We start from the raw sequence: 14,029 nt of genomic DNA on the forward strand, positions 1-14,029 counted from the left end.
GGGTGCGAGGTGGGGGATGCGGCGAGATGGCCCCAACGGCTAGACGGAAGAGGCCACAGGGCCGCGTCGGAATAGTCCAAGCATCGGACGCGCTTGGGGCGACTACCAGTGACAACCCCTTATCCCGCGATGCGTCCGATACGAAGATAGTTCCAAGGCGGCCGAGGAGCCTCACCGCATAGCAATCGGGGTGCGAGGTGGGGGATGCGGCGAGATGGCCCCAACGGCTAGACGGAAGAGGCTGCAGGGCCGCCTCGGAATAGTCCAAGCATCGGACGCGCTTGGGGCCACTACCAGTGACAACCCCTTATCCCGCAATGCGTCCGATACGAAGATAGTTCCAAGGCGGCCGAAGAGCCTCACCGCATAGCAATCGGGGTGCGAGGTGGGGGATGCGGCGAGATGGCCCCAACGGCTAGACGGAAGAGGCCACAGGGCCGCCTCGGAATAGTCCAAGCATCGGACGCGCTTGGGGCGACTACCAGTGACAACCCCTTATCCCGCGATGCGTCCGATACGAAGATAGTTCCCAGGCGGCCGAGGAGCCTCACCGCATAGCAATCGGGGTGCGAGGCGAGGGATGCGGCGAGATGGCCCCAAAGGCTAGACGGAAGAGGCTGCAGGGCTGCCTCGGAATAGTCCAAGCATCGGACGCGCTTGGGGCGACTACCACTGCCAACCCCTTATCCCGCGATGCGTTCGATACACAGATAGTTCCGAGGCGGCCGAGGAGGTGGGGGATGCAGCGAGATGGCCCCAACGGCTAGACGGAAGAGGCTGCAGGGCCGCCTCGGAATAGTCCAAGCATCGGACGCGCTTGGGGCGACTACCAGTGACAACCCCTTATCCCGCGATGCGTCCGATACACAGATAGTTCCGAGGCGGCCAAGGAGCCTCACCGCATAGCAATCGTGGTGCGAGGTGGGGGATGCGGCGAGATGGCCCCAACGGCTAGACGGAAGAGGCTGCAGGGCCGCCTCGGAATGGTCCAAGCATCGGATGCGCTTGGGGCGACTACCACTGCCAACCCCTTATCCCGCGATGCGTCCGATACACAGATAGTTCCAAGGCGGCCGAGGAGCCTCACAGCATAGCAATCAGGGTGCGAGGCGAGGGATGCGGCGAGAAAGCCCCAACGGCTAGAGGGAAGAGGCTTCAGGTCCGCCTCGGAATGGTCCAAGCATCGGACGCGCTTGGGGCGACTACCAGTGACAACCCCTTATCCCGCGACGCGTCCGATACACAGATAGTTCCAAGGCGGCCGAGGAGCCTCACCGCATAGCAATCGGGGTGCGAGGCGAGGGATGCGGCGAGAAGGACCCAACGGCTACACGGAAGAGGCTTCGGGGCCGCCTCGGAATGGTCCAAGCATCGGACGCGCTTGGGGCGACTACCAGTGACAACCCCTTATCCCGCGACGCGTCCGATACACAGATAGTTCCAAGGCGGCCGAGGAGCCTCACCGCATAGCAATCGGGGTGCGAGGCGAGGGATGCGGCGAGAAGGACCCAACGGCTACACGGAAGAGGCTTCGGGGCCGCCTCGGAATGGTCCAAGCATCGGACGCGCTTGGGGCGACTACCAGTGACAACCCCTTATCCCGCGACGCGTCCGATACACAGATAGTTCCAAGGCGGCCGAGGAGCCTCACCGCATAGCAATCGGGGTGCGAGGCGAGGGATGCGGCGAGAAGGACCCAACGGCTAGACGGAAGAGGCTTCGGGTCCGCCTCGGAATGGTCCAAGCATCGGACGCGCTTGGGGCGACTACCAGTGACAACCCCTTATCCCGCGACGCGTCCGATACACAGATAGTTCCAAGGCGGCCGAGGAGCCTCATCGCATAGCAATCGGGGTGCGAGGCGAGGGATGCGGCGAGAAGGACCCAACGGCTAGACGGAAGAGGCTTCGGGTCCGCCTCGGAATGGTCCAAGCATCGGACGCGCTTGGGGCGACTACCAGTGACAACCCCTTATCCCGCGACGCGTCCGATACACAGATAGTTCCAAGGCGGCCGAGGAGCCTCACCGCATAGCAATCGGGGTGCGAGGCGAGGGATGCGGCGAGAAGGACCCAACGGCTAGACGGAAGAGGCTTCGGGTCCGCCTCGGAATGGTCCAAGCATCGGACGCGCTTGGGGCGACTACCAGTGACAACCCCTTATCCCGCGACGCGTCCGATACACAGATAGTTCCGAGGCGGCCGAGGAGCCTCACCGCATAGCAATCGGGGTGCGAGGCGAAGGATGCGGCGAGAAGGACCCAACGGCTAGACGGAAGAGGCTTCGGGTCCGCCTCGGAATGGTCTAAGCATCGGACGCGCTTGGGGCGACTACCAGTGACAACCCCTTATCCCGCGACGCGTCCGATACACAGATAGTTCCAAGGCGGCCGAGGAGCCTCACCGCATAGCAATCGGGGTGCGAGGCGAGGGATGCGGCGAGAAGGACCCAACGGCTAGACGGAAGAGGCTTCAGGGCCGCCTCGGAATGGTCCAAGCATCGAACGCGCTTGGGGCGACTACCAGTGACAACCCCTTATCCCGCGACGCGTCCGATACACAGATAGTTCCAAGGCGGCCGAGGAGCCTCACCGCATAGCAATCGGGGTGCGAGGCGAGGGATGCGGCGAGAAGGACCCAACGGCTAGACGGAAGAGGCTTCAGGGCCGCCTCGGAATGGTCCAAGCATCGGACGCGCTTGGGGCGACTACCAGTGACAACCCCTTATCCCGCGACGCGTCCGATACACAGATAGTTCCGAGGCGGCCGAGGAGCCTCACCGCATAGCAATCGGGGTGCGAGGCGAGGGATGCGGCGAGAAGGACCCAACGGCTAGACGGAAGAGGCTTCAGGGCCGCCTCGGAATGGTCCAAGCATCGGACGCGCTTGGGGCGACTACCAATGACAACCCCTTATCCCGCGACGCGTCCGATACACAGATAGTTCCGAGGCGGCCGAGGAGCCTCACCGCATAGCAATCGGGGTGCGAGGCGAGGGATGCGGCGAGAAGGACCCAACGGCTAGACGGAAGAGGCTTCAGGGCCGCCTCGGAATGGTCCAAGCATCGGACGCGCTTGGGGCGACTACCAGTGACAACCCCTTATCCCGCGACGCGTCCGATACACAGATAGTTCCGAGGCGGCCGAGGAGCCTCACCGCATAGCAATCGGGGTGCGAGGCGAGGGATGCGGCGAGAAGGACCCAACGGCTAGACGGAAGAGGCTTCAGGGCCGCCTCGGAATGGTCCAAGCATCGGACGCGCTTGGGGCGACTACCGTTGCCAACCCCTTATCCCGCGATGCGTCTGATACACAGATAGTTCCGAGGCGGCCGAGGAGCCTCACCGCATAGCAATCGGGTTGCGAGGCAGATTATTGGGAAGGGAACCCCCTGGGATGCGGCTCAAGCAGTGCCCAAAGGGACTGGAATGCGGAATCACATCGAGAGACCCAAATGCTATACGAGGGCTCAAATCGAATTATCGATTTGGCCACGACATGGACGCATCGGAACGACTACCTTTGCCGAACCACTCGCAATTGCATCCATACCGAAACCAATAGACATTTCCGTTAGAGCCCTCGCATAGCATTCGGGAATCTCGCATGCCCCTCTAAATCGACCAATGCTGGCGCTCAATGAAAATCCGAGCGCTACCACCGTTCGAGCGCCAGCATTGGTCGAGTTAGAGGGGCACGGGGGAGAATGCTCCAGTCAACACCTCCCCTATATAAGTTATTTGTCCGATTCTCGCACAACCGTAGTCTGCCTCGTCGAATCAAACAACGGTCCCAGATTCCGACTTCCGTTCCGTAGAGACCCAAAAGCTAGATGGAGGCTCGCAAGAAAGAGAGTCGGCGCATAGCAATCGGGTTTCTCGAACGTTTAGGGACCGAGCTCACTTGCGGATAGGGCAAAATCCGCCAAGCAACCCAAAAGCTAGACGGGGGCTCGAATCGAATCGCCTAGGCGGCCACAACAACGACGTGTTGGATCGACTACCAGTGCCAAACCATTCAGCAAGACTAGTCTGTGTCGAGGCCGGATAGAGATTCTCAGAGAGCGCCCGCATAGCATTTAGGAGACCTGCCGCGTCCCTCACACTCGACAAATGGTGGTGCACGTTTATAAATCCGAGCGATCCCAACCCTTTCAAGCACCAACATCGGTCGAGATAGAGGGGCACGGAGGGGGCTGCGTGAGACAACACAGTCCCCTATATAAGTTATTTGTCCGATTCTCACACATCCGAAGAATGGTCATCAAATCGGACAACAGCCCAAACTTCCGACTTCCGTCCCAGAAAGCCCAAGAGCTATCTAAAACGTTCATGGCCGGAACTCGATCGCGGCTATACCAGTCCGCCAAGCAACCCAAAAGCTAGACTGGAGCTCTAGTCGAATCACCTCTGTGGCCATTGCAAGGACGTGTTGGAGCGACTACCATTGCCGAACCATTCCGCAGGTCGAGTCCATACCAAGGCCGCATAGAGATTCACGATGAGCTCCTGCATAGCAATCAGGAGACTTGCCGTGTCCATCACAATCGATAAATCCTGGTGCAAGATTTTTGCATCCGAGCGCTCCAACCAGTCGAGCACCAGCATCAATCGACATAAACGGGCACGGGGGGAGGATGCTCGAGAACACTACCTCCCCTATATAAGTTATTTGTCCGATTCTCAAGCAGCCGAAGTCTGGTCATCGAATCGGGTCAAAGACCACAACTTCCGACTTTACCCACAATGCAAGTCATCGAATCGAACATCGGCCCCCGAGTCGGACTCCATGCGTATGTCAGGTCATCGGACCCAAATTCCGCCTTCCTGCGCATGGCGGGCCATCAATATCAACTCGGTCATCGGACCCAAACTCCGCCTTTTTGCGTATGGCACGCCTTCAAATCGGTCATCGGACCCAAATTCCGCCTTCCTGTGCATGGCGGGCCATCAACATCAACTCGGTCATCGGACCCAAATTCCGCCTTTCTGCGCATGGCACGCCATCAACTCGGTCATCGGACCCAAATTCCGCCTTCCTGCGCATGGCAGGTCATCGGACACAAATTCAGACCTCGCCAATATGCCTACGTATCGAATCGGTCATCGGACCCAACTTCCGACTTCATCCATACTGTAGGGTCTTTGAGGTTGGCGCGGTGCGCTCAACCCAGGGAGTCGACCCATCGAAGCATACACCTCCCCTATATAAGCTATTTGTCCGATTCCCACACCTGTGTAGTTTGCACCTCTGACCAGGACATCGACCCCAACTTCCGAACTCGACTGCAACGACGGCACCAGCGCCTTGGTGCGCACCTTGCGACGCACAGTCCCAACATTCGCCTTCCTGCACATGGCAGGTCATCGGACCCAAATTCCGACCTCGCGAGTATGCCTACATATCGAATCGGTCATCGGACCCAACTTCCGACTTCATCCATACCGTAGGGTCTTTGAGGTTGGCGCGGTGCGCTCAACCCGGGGAGTCGACCCAACGAAGCATACACCTCCCCTATATAAGCTATTTGTCCGATTCCCACACCTGTGTAGTTTGCACCTCCGATCAAGACATCGACCCCAACTTCCGAACTCGCCTCCAACGACCGAACCAGCGCCTTGGTGCGCACCTTGCAACGCACAGTGCCAACATTCGCCTTCCTGCACGTGGCAGGTCATCGGACCCAAATTCCGACCTCGCGAGTATGCCTACATATCGAATCGGTCATCGGACCCAACTTCCGACTTCATCCATACCGTAGGGTCTTTGAGGTTGGCGCGGTGCGCTCAACCCGGGGAGTCGACCCAACGAAGCATACACCTCCCCTATATAAGCTATTTGTCCGATTCCCACACCTGTGTAGCTTGCACCTCCGATCAGGACATCGACCCCAACTTCCGAACTCGACTAAAAAGACCGCACCAGCGCCTTGGTGTGCACCTTGCAACGCACAGTGTCAACATTCGCCTTCCTGCACATGGCAGGTCATCGGACCCAAATTCCGACCTCATGAGCATACCTACTAATCGAATTGGTCATCGGACCCAACTTCCGACTTCATCCATACCGTAGGGTCTTTGAGGTTGGCGCGGTGCGCTCAACCTGGGGAGTCGACCCATCGAAGCATACACCTCCCCTATATAAGCTATTTGTCCGATTCCGACACCTGTGTAGTTTGCACCTCCGCTCAGGACATCGACCCCAACTTCCGAACTCGCTTGCAACGACCGAACCAGCGCCTTGGTGCGCACCAAAAGTGCGCACTTTTGGAGGGCACTTTTGTGCGCTCCAAAGGTGCGCACTTTTGGAGGGCACTTTTCTGCGCTCCAAAGGTGCGCACTTTTGGATGGCACTTTTTGGAGGGCACTTTTCTGCGCTCCAAAGGTGCGCACTTTTGGAGGGCACTTTTTGGAGGGCACTTTTCTGCGCTCCAAAGGTGCGCACTTTTGGAGGGCACTTTTTGGAGGGCACTTTTCTGCGCTCCAAAGGTGCGCACTTTTGGAGGGCACTTTTTGGAGGGCACTTTTCTGCGCTCCAAAGGTGCGCACTTTTGGAGGGCACTTTTTGGAGGGCACTTTTCTGCGCTCCAAAGGTGCGCACTTTTGGAGGGCACTTTTCTGCGCTCCAAAGGTGCGCACTTTTGGAGGGCACTTTTTGGAGGGCACTTTTCTGCGCTCCAAAGGTGCGCACTTTTGGAGGGCACTTTTTGGAGGGCACTTTTCTGCGCTCCAAAGGTGCGCACTTTTGGAGGGCACTTTTTGGAGGGCACTTTTCTGCGCTCCAAAGGTGCGCACTTTTGGAGGGCACTTTTGTGCACTCCAAAGGTGCGCACTTTTGGAGGGCACTTTTCCTGTGCTCCAAAGGTGCACACCTAGGTGAGCACCTTCGACCACACCTTGTAGCACACCAAACTCTGACTTTCGACTTCATCCGCAATGCAGGGTCTTTGAGGTTGGCGCAATGCGCACAACCAGGGGAGTCGACCCATCAAACCCAACACCTCCCCTATATAAGCTATTTGTCTGATTCTCATACATGCGTAGCCTGCAGGAGCAATTAGGACATCGACCCCAACTTTCGGCTTCTAAACGAAAACAAGGTCTTTGAGGTTGGTGTAATGCGAACAACTAGGGGAGTCAACCCATCAAACCCAACACCTCCCCTATATAAGCTATTTGTCTGATTCTCATACATGTGTAGTCTACAGGAGCAATTAGGACATCGACCCCAACTTTTGACTTCTTAACGAAAACAAGGTCTTTGAGGTTGACGTAATGCGCACAACCAGGGGAGTCGACCCATCAAACCCAACACCTCCCCTATATAAGCTATTTGTCCGATTCTCATACATGTGTAGCCTGCAGGAGCCATTAGGACATTGACCCCAACTTTTGACTTCTTAACGAAAACAAGGTCTTTGAGGTTGGCGTAATGCGCACAACCAAGGGAGTTGACCCATCAAACCCAACACCTCCCCTATATAAGCTATTTGTCTGATTCTCATACATGTGTAGCCTGCAACAACGATTAGGACATCCACCCCAACTTCTGAATTCGTCTGCGTTGACCGCACCAAAGGTGCACGCCTTGGTGCTCACCAAAATCCGACTTCCGACTTCTTCTGCTATGCGGGGTCTTTGAGGTTGGCGCAGTGCGCACAACCAGGGGAGTCAACCCACCGAATGCAACACCTCCCCTATATAAGCTATTTGTCTGATTCTCATACATGCGTAGACTGCAGCAATGATTAGGACATCCACCCCAACTTTTGACTTCTTAAACAAGACAGGGTCTTTGAAGTTGGTGCAGTGCACACAACCAGGGGAGTCGACCCATCAAACGCAACACCTCCCCTATATAAAGCTATTTGTCCGATTCTCATACGTGTAGTCTGCAGCAGCGATTAGGACATCGACCCCAACTTCCGAATTCGTTTGCATTGACCGCACCAAAGGTGCACGCCTTGGTGTGCACCCTGGAGTGCACTTTGGTGCTCACCTCGGTGCACACTTTGGTGTGCACCTCGGTGTGCACCAAAGGTGCGCACCTTGGAGCGCACCAAAGGTGTACACTTTGGAGCGCACCACATAGGGTCTTTGAGAGGTTGGCGCAGTGCGCACACCAAGGTGGGTGTTGAGGTGCGTGCCGAGGTGGGTGGGTGCTAGGGTGCGCTCCATGGTGGGTGCCAGGGTGGGTGCGTGCTAGGGTGGATTCCAAAGAGGGTCATAGGGTGGGTGCCAAGGTGGGTTGGTGATATAGTGGGTTCAAAGGTGGGTACTAGGGTGGGTTCCAAGGTGGGTCACAAGTTGGGTGCCAGGATGCGTGGGTGTTAGGTTGGGTGCCAAGGTGGGCTCCTGCGTGGGTGGGTGCTAGGGTGGGTTTCAAGGTGGACGCGAGGGCGGGTGCCAAGGTGGGTAACAAGTTGGGTGTTAGGATGGGTGAGTGCTAGAGTGGGTGCCAAGGTGGGTGGGTGCTAAGGTGGATGCCAAGGTGGTTCACAGGGTGGGTGGGTTCTAGGGTGAGTTCCAAGGTGGGTCACAGGTTCAGTGCTAGGGTGGGTGTCAAGGCGGGTGTCGAGGTGCCTGGGTGCTAGGGTGTGGATGCCAATGTGGGTCATAGGGTGGGTACTAGGGTGGGCTGCAATGTGGGTGCCAAGGTGGGTAACATGCTCGGTGGGTTCTAAATTGGGTGCCAGGGTGGGTGTGCACCCACCTTGCCCGAGGTGGGTGCCAAGGTGCCAGTGTGGGTGGGTGCTAAGGTGGATGCCAAGGTGGGTGAGAAGGTGGGTGATAGGTTGAGTGGTAGGATGGGTGGGTGCCAAGATGGGTCACAGGGTGGGTGCAAGGGTGGGTAGGTGCTAGGGTTGGTGTCAGGGTGGGTGGGTGCTAGGTTGGGTTCCAAGGTGGGTGCGAGGGTGAGTGTCAAGGTGGGTCACAGGTTAGGTGCTAGGATGGGTGAGTGCTAGGGTGCAAAGGTGCCAGGGTGGGTGCTAGGATGGGTCGATGCTAGGGTGAGTGGCAAGGTGGGTCCACAAGTGTCAAGGTGGGTGCCGAGGTGGGTGCCAAGTCGGCGACTGCTATGGTGGATGCCAAGGTGGGTCACGGGGTGGGTGCCAAGTTGCTAGGTTGGGTTCCAAGGTGGGTGCCAACGTGGGTGCTAGGGTGCGTGGGTTAAAGGGTGTGTCACAACGTGGGTGCCAGGATGGGTGCGCACCCACACTGGCCAAGACGGGTGCGGGTGCAAGGTTGGGTTCCAAGCCCGGTCACAGGCTGGGTGCTAGGATGGGTGGGTGCCAAGGTGGGCACCAGGGTGGGTGCACCCACCCTGGCCAAGGTGGGTCACGGGGTGGGTCCTAGGGTGGGTAACGGGGTGGGTACTAAGGTGCGTGCCAAGGTGGGTCATAGGGTGGGTGCCAAGGTGGGCACCAGGGTGGGTGTGCACCAACCCTAGCCAGGGTAGGTCACGGGGTGGTTGTCGGGGTGGGCGTCAAGGAGCCAAGGTGGGTGGCAAGTAGCCAAGTTGCGTGCCAAGGTGGGTGTCGGGGTGGGTGCCAAGGATCCAAGGTGGGTGCCAAGGAACCAAGGTGGGTGTCTGGGTGGGTGCCGAGGTGGGAGCCAGGGTGGGTCCCAAGGTGAGTGCAAAGGTGGGTGCCAGGGTCAAGGTGAGTGCCAATGTGGGTTCCAAGGTGCCAGGGTCAGGGTGAGTGCCAATGTGGGTTCAAAGGTGCTAAGTTGGGTGCGAGGTTGGGTGCGAGGGTGGGTGGGTGCCAAGGTGTGCTAGGTGGAAGCCCGGGTGGGTCGGCATCCCATGGGTGTCGAGTTGGGTGCCTGATGGGTGCTTCTTGTCAAGTTTTAGTCGTCGGGACTCATTTCGAGCCTTAGAGGTCGTTTCTTGTCCGGTTGCCCTGTCTTCGACCTGGGAACCCAATTTTGGTCCTCGGGTCCCATTTTTTTTTGTCTCGCATCCCACTTTTGGCCTGTGGCCTTTTCGGGGTCGATTCTCGTTTTGGGCATCAGAGCATGTTTCTTCTCCTAAAACCCAATATTTGTTTATTAAGTCTCGGAACACATTTTTGTTCTCGTGGACCCATCATGGGTCTTGGAACGCATTTGTGGTCCTTGGGTCCCATTTTGCATCCCGAAACTTGTGTTTTGGTGCTTGATCCCTATTTTGGGTGCCCACCTTGCACCAAGTGCGCACCCGGGGCAAACCGAGCGCCTTGGTGCACCGGGGCAAGATCGAGCGTGCACCCGAGGCGCCCCGAACATGCACCAAGGTGCACTCGGCCCACATGTGAGCGCAGGTCGTTGCGCCCGAGGTGGTGTGTGGGCACCGCGTTGCAGACGGGACACTGCACGCACACGACGCCCCCTCCAGGTGCACGCACGTAGGCCGGGCCGGGTGCACACCCGACGCCCTAGCAAGGTGCGCGCACCCGGGCAGGGCTCACACTTGGCGAACGGGGCGCACTTCGCGAGGGAGGGTGTGCACCTCGACGGGGGTGGGTGGCCGGGGTGGATTCGCACGTGGGTCGCGGTTTGCTAAGTACACACTGCGACAAGCTCATAACGGGTGCGATCATACCAGCGTTAGTGCACCGGATCCCATCAGAACTCCGCAGTTAAGCGCGCTTGGGCCGGAGTAGTACTGGGATGGGTGACCTCCCGGGAAGTCCCGGTGTTGCACCCTTTTTTAGTTTTTCGCCGGGCGTCGCAATGCTATTTGAATAAACCTTTTGCCCGTTTGCGTTCTCGTCGGGGCCGGGCCGGGCCGGGGTGCGCTGCCCGCACTACCGCGCGCGCGGGGGCGACACCGAGCGCGCACCCGAGGCGCCCCGAGCACACAGGCCACGGTGCAACCCGGGCGTTGTGCGCGCACCCCGGTGCGCCCGAGGTGCTGCGCGCGCACCTAGGTGAAATCGGTGTGCACCTCGGCCAGTGCGCGCTCGGTCGAGTCGCGCACGTTGGCCAAGGTGCACGGTGATGTTTCTTACTCTAAGGTTCCGCACCAGACGCCCGGGACAGGTGAGCGAAGCTGGGCGGGGCCGGGTGCGCGGCCGGGGCAGGTGCACGCAGCTGGAGAGAGCTTTGGAGCACACTTCGGAGCGCACCAATGATGCGCTCCATTCAAAAGTTTCCTGAAAAGGCAAAAAAAGTTGAGATTATAGAATTTCCCACTTGAGAGATTGTAAAAAAAAAAAATTTAAAATGAAGGAAACGCGGGTGCCAAGGTGTGCGCAGCCCAGCCAAGGTGTGCGCACCAAGGCGCCCACCCTGGCGAAGGTGCACGCAAGGTGCGCACCCGAGGCAAACCGGACAATTAACCCAACTTTCGACTTCGCGCGCACCTTGGAGCGCACTTCGGAGCGCTCCTTGGTGCGCACCAATCTTGGGCACCTCGGAGTGCACCATGGCGCCCACCAAGGTGCGCACCCGGGGCAAACCGAGCTCCGACTTCGTGCGCACCTTGGAGCGCACGAAAGGTGCGCACCATGGCGCCCACCAAGGTGCGCAGCCCAGCCAAGGCGTGCGCATCAAGGTGCGCACCCTGGCGAAGGTGCGCACCCGGGGCAAACCGAGCTCCGACTTCGTGCGCACCTTGGAGCGCACAAAAGGTGCGCAACCCAGCCAAGGTGTGCGCACCCCGGTCAAACCGAGCTCCGAATCGTGCGCACCAGAGGTGCACGCCATCGTGCGCACCTTGGAGCACACTTCGGAGCCCTCCTTGGTGCGCGCCGATGTTGCGCACCTCGGAGCGCACCCGGGGAAAACAATGCAATTAACCCGACTTTCGACTTCGTGGGCACCTCGGAGCGCTCTCGGGTTCGCACCTCGGAGCACACCGAGGTGCGCACCTTTGATGCGCTGCCTTCACCAATTTCCAGAAAAGGCAAGAAAACATTGAGAAGGTGTGCGCACCGAGGTGCCCACCCTGGCGAAGGTGCACGCGAGGTGCGCACCCGGGGCAAACCGGGCTCCGACTTCGTGCACGCCGCACCTTGGAGCACACTTCGGAGCGCTCCTTGGTGCGCACCAGGGCGCGCAACCCAGCCGAGGTGCCCACCCCGGCGAAGGTGCACGCGAGGTGCGCACCCGGGGCAAACCGGGCTCCGACTTCGTGCACGCCATGGTGCCCACCGCGGCGAAGGTGCACGCGAGGTGCGCACCCGGGGCAAACCGGGCTCCGACTTCGTGCACGCCGCACCTTGGAGCACACTTCGGAGCGCTCCTTGGTGCGCACCATGGTGCCCACCAGGGCGCGCAACCCCGCCGAAGGTGCACGCGAGGTGCGCACCCGGGGCAAACCGGGCTCCGACTTCGTGCACGCCGCACCTTGGAGCACACTTCGGAGCGCTCCTTGGTGCGCACCATGGTGCCCACCAGGGCGCGCAACCCCGCCGAAGGTGCACGCGAGGTGCGCACCCGGGGCAAACCGGGCTCCGACTTCGTGCACGCCATGGTGCGCACCGCGGCGAAGGTGCGCACCCGGGGCAAACCGGGCTCCGACTTCGTGCACGCCGCACCTTGGAGCACACTTCGGAGCGCTCCTTGGTGCGCACCAGGGCGCGCAACCCAGCCGAGGTGCCCACCCCGGCGAAGGTGCACGCGAGGTGCGTACCCGGGGCAAACCGGGCTCCGACTTCGTGCACGCCGCACCTTGGAGCACACTTCGGAGCGCTCCTTGGTGCGCACCATGGTGCCCACCAGGCCGCGCAACCCAGCCAAGGTGTGCGCACCAAGGTGCACGCGAGGTGCGCACCCGGGGCAAACCGGGGTCCGACTTCGTGCACACCGCACCTTGGAGCACACATCGGGGCGCTCCCGGGTTCGCACCGGCGTTGCGCACCGTGGTGGGCACCTCGGAGCACACCAAGGTGGGCAGCGAGGTGCGCACCTTTGATGCGATGCCTTCACTAATTTCCATAAAAGGCAAAAAAAAAACGAGATTTTAAAATTTCCGTTTTGAAAGATAGTGAGAAAAAGGGAATGCTGGTGCCATCTTGAGCCCGCCCTGGTGCGCAGCCCAGCCAAGGTGTGCGCACCAAGGTGCCCACCCTGGCGAAGGTGCGCGCCCGGGCAATTAACCCAACTTCCAACTTCGCGCGCGCCAGGGTGGGAGCGCACCCAACAACCGGGCCTGGGAAGAGCCAATGCGAGAAACCCCACCAAACGCTCTGACAAAAAAAGAGGGGGCGCTCCAGTAACCCCGCTTCGGAGCGCACCCTGGGCAAACCCAGCCAAGGTGCCCACCCCGGCCAAGGTGCAGGCGAGGTGCGCACCCGGGGCAAACCGGGCTCCGACAACGTGCACGCCGCACCTTGGAGCACACTTCGTAGCGCTCCCGGGTGCGCACCTCAGAGCACACCAAGGTGGGCAGCGAGGTGCGCACCTTTGATGCGCTGCCTTCACTAATTTCCAGAAAAGGCAAAAAAAAAAGGAGATTTTAAAATTTCCGTTTTGAAAGATAGTGAAAAAAACGGAACGCGCGTGCCATCTTGAGCCCGCCCTGGTGCGCAGCCCAGGTAAGGTGCCCACCCTGGCAAAGGTGCGCACCCGGGCAATTAACCCTACTTCCGACTTCGTGCGCGCCAGGGTGGCAACCGGGCCTCGGAAGAGCCAATGCGAGAAACCCCACCAAACGCTCCGACAAAAAAAGAGGCGGCGCTCCAATAACCCCGCTTCGGAGCGCAGCCGGGGCAAACCCAGCCAAGGTGCCCACCCCGACGAAGGTGCACGCGAGGTGCGCACCCGGGGCAAACCGGGCTCCGACAACGTGCACGCAGCACCTTGGAGCACACTTCGAAGCACTCCCGGGTGCCCACCGGCGTTGCGCACCGTGGTGGGCAGCGAGGTGCGCACCTTTGATGCGCTGCCTTCACTAATTTCCAGAAAAAGGCAAAAAAAAATGAGATTTTAAAATTTCCGTTTTGAAAGATAGTGAAAAAAAAGGAACGCGGGTGCCATCTTGAGCCCGCCCTGGTGCGCAGCCCAGGCAAGGCATGCGCACCAAGGTGCCCACCCGAGGTGCACA

General features: G+C 59.6%; 1 non-coding gene across 1 annotated transcript; it reads left to right on the plus strand.

The window, feature by feature from the left end:
• Positions 1-10,568: 10,568 nt before the first annotated feature.
• LOC131864858 (5S ribosomal RNA) lies at positions 10,569-10,687 on the plus strand. The gene has a single exon (XR_009363585.1). It is a non-coding gene; the product is annotated as a 5S ribosomal RNA (ribosomal RNA).
• The last annotated feature ends 3,342 nt before the right edge of the window (positions 10,688-14,029 follow it).

Source organism: Cryptomeria japonica, unplaced genomic scaffold (assembly GCF_030272615.1).
Source record: "Cryptomeria japonica unplaced genomic scaffold, Sugi_1.0 HiC_scaffold_97, whole genome shotgun sequence".
Taxonomy (NCBI): domain Eukaryota; kingdom Viridiplantae; phylum Streptophyta; class Pinopsida; order Cupressales; family Cupressaceae; genus Cryptomeria; species Cryptomeria japonica.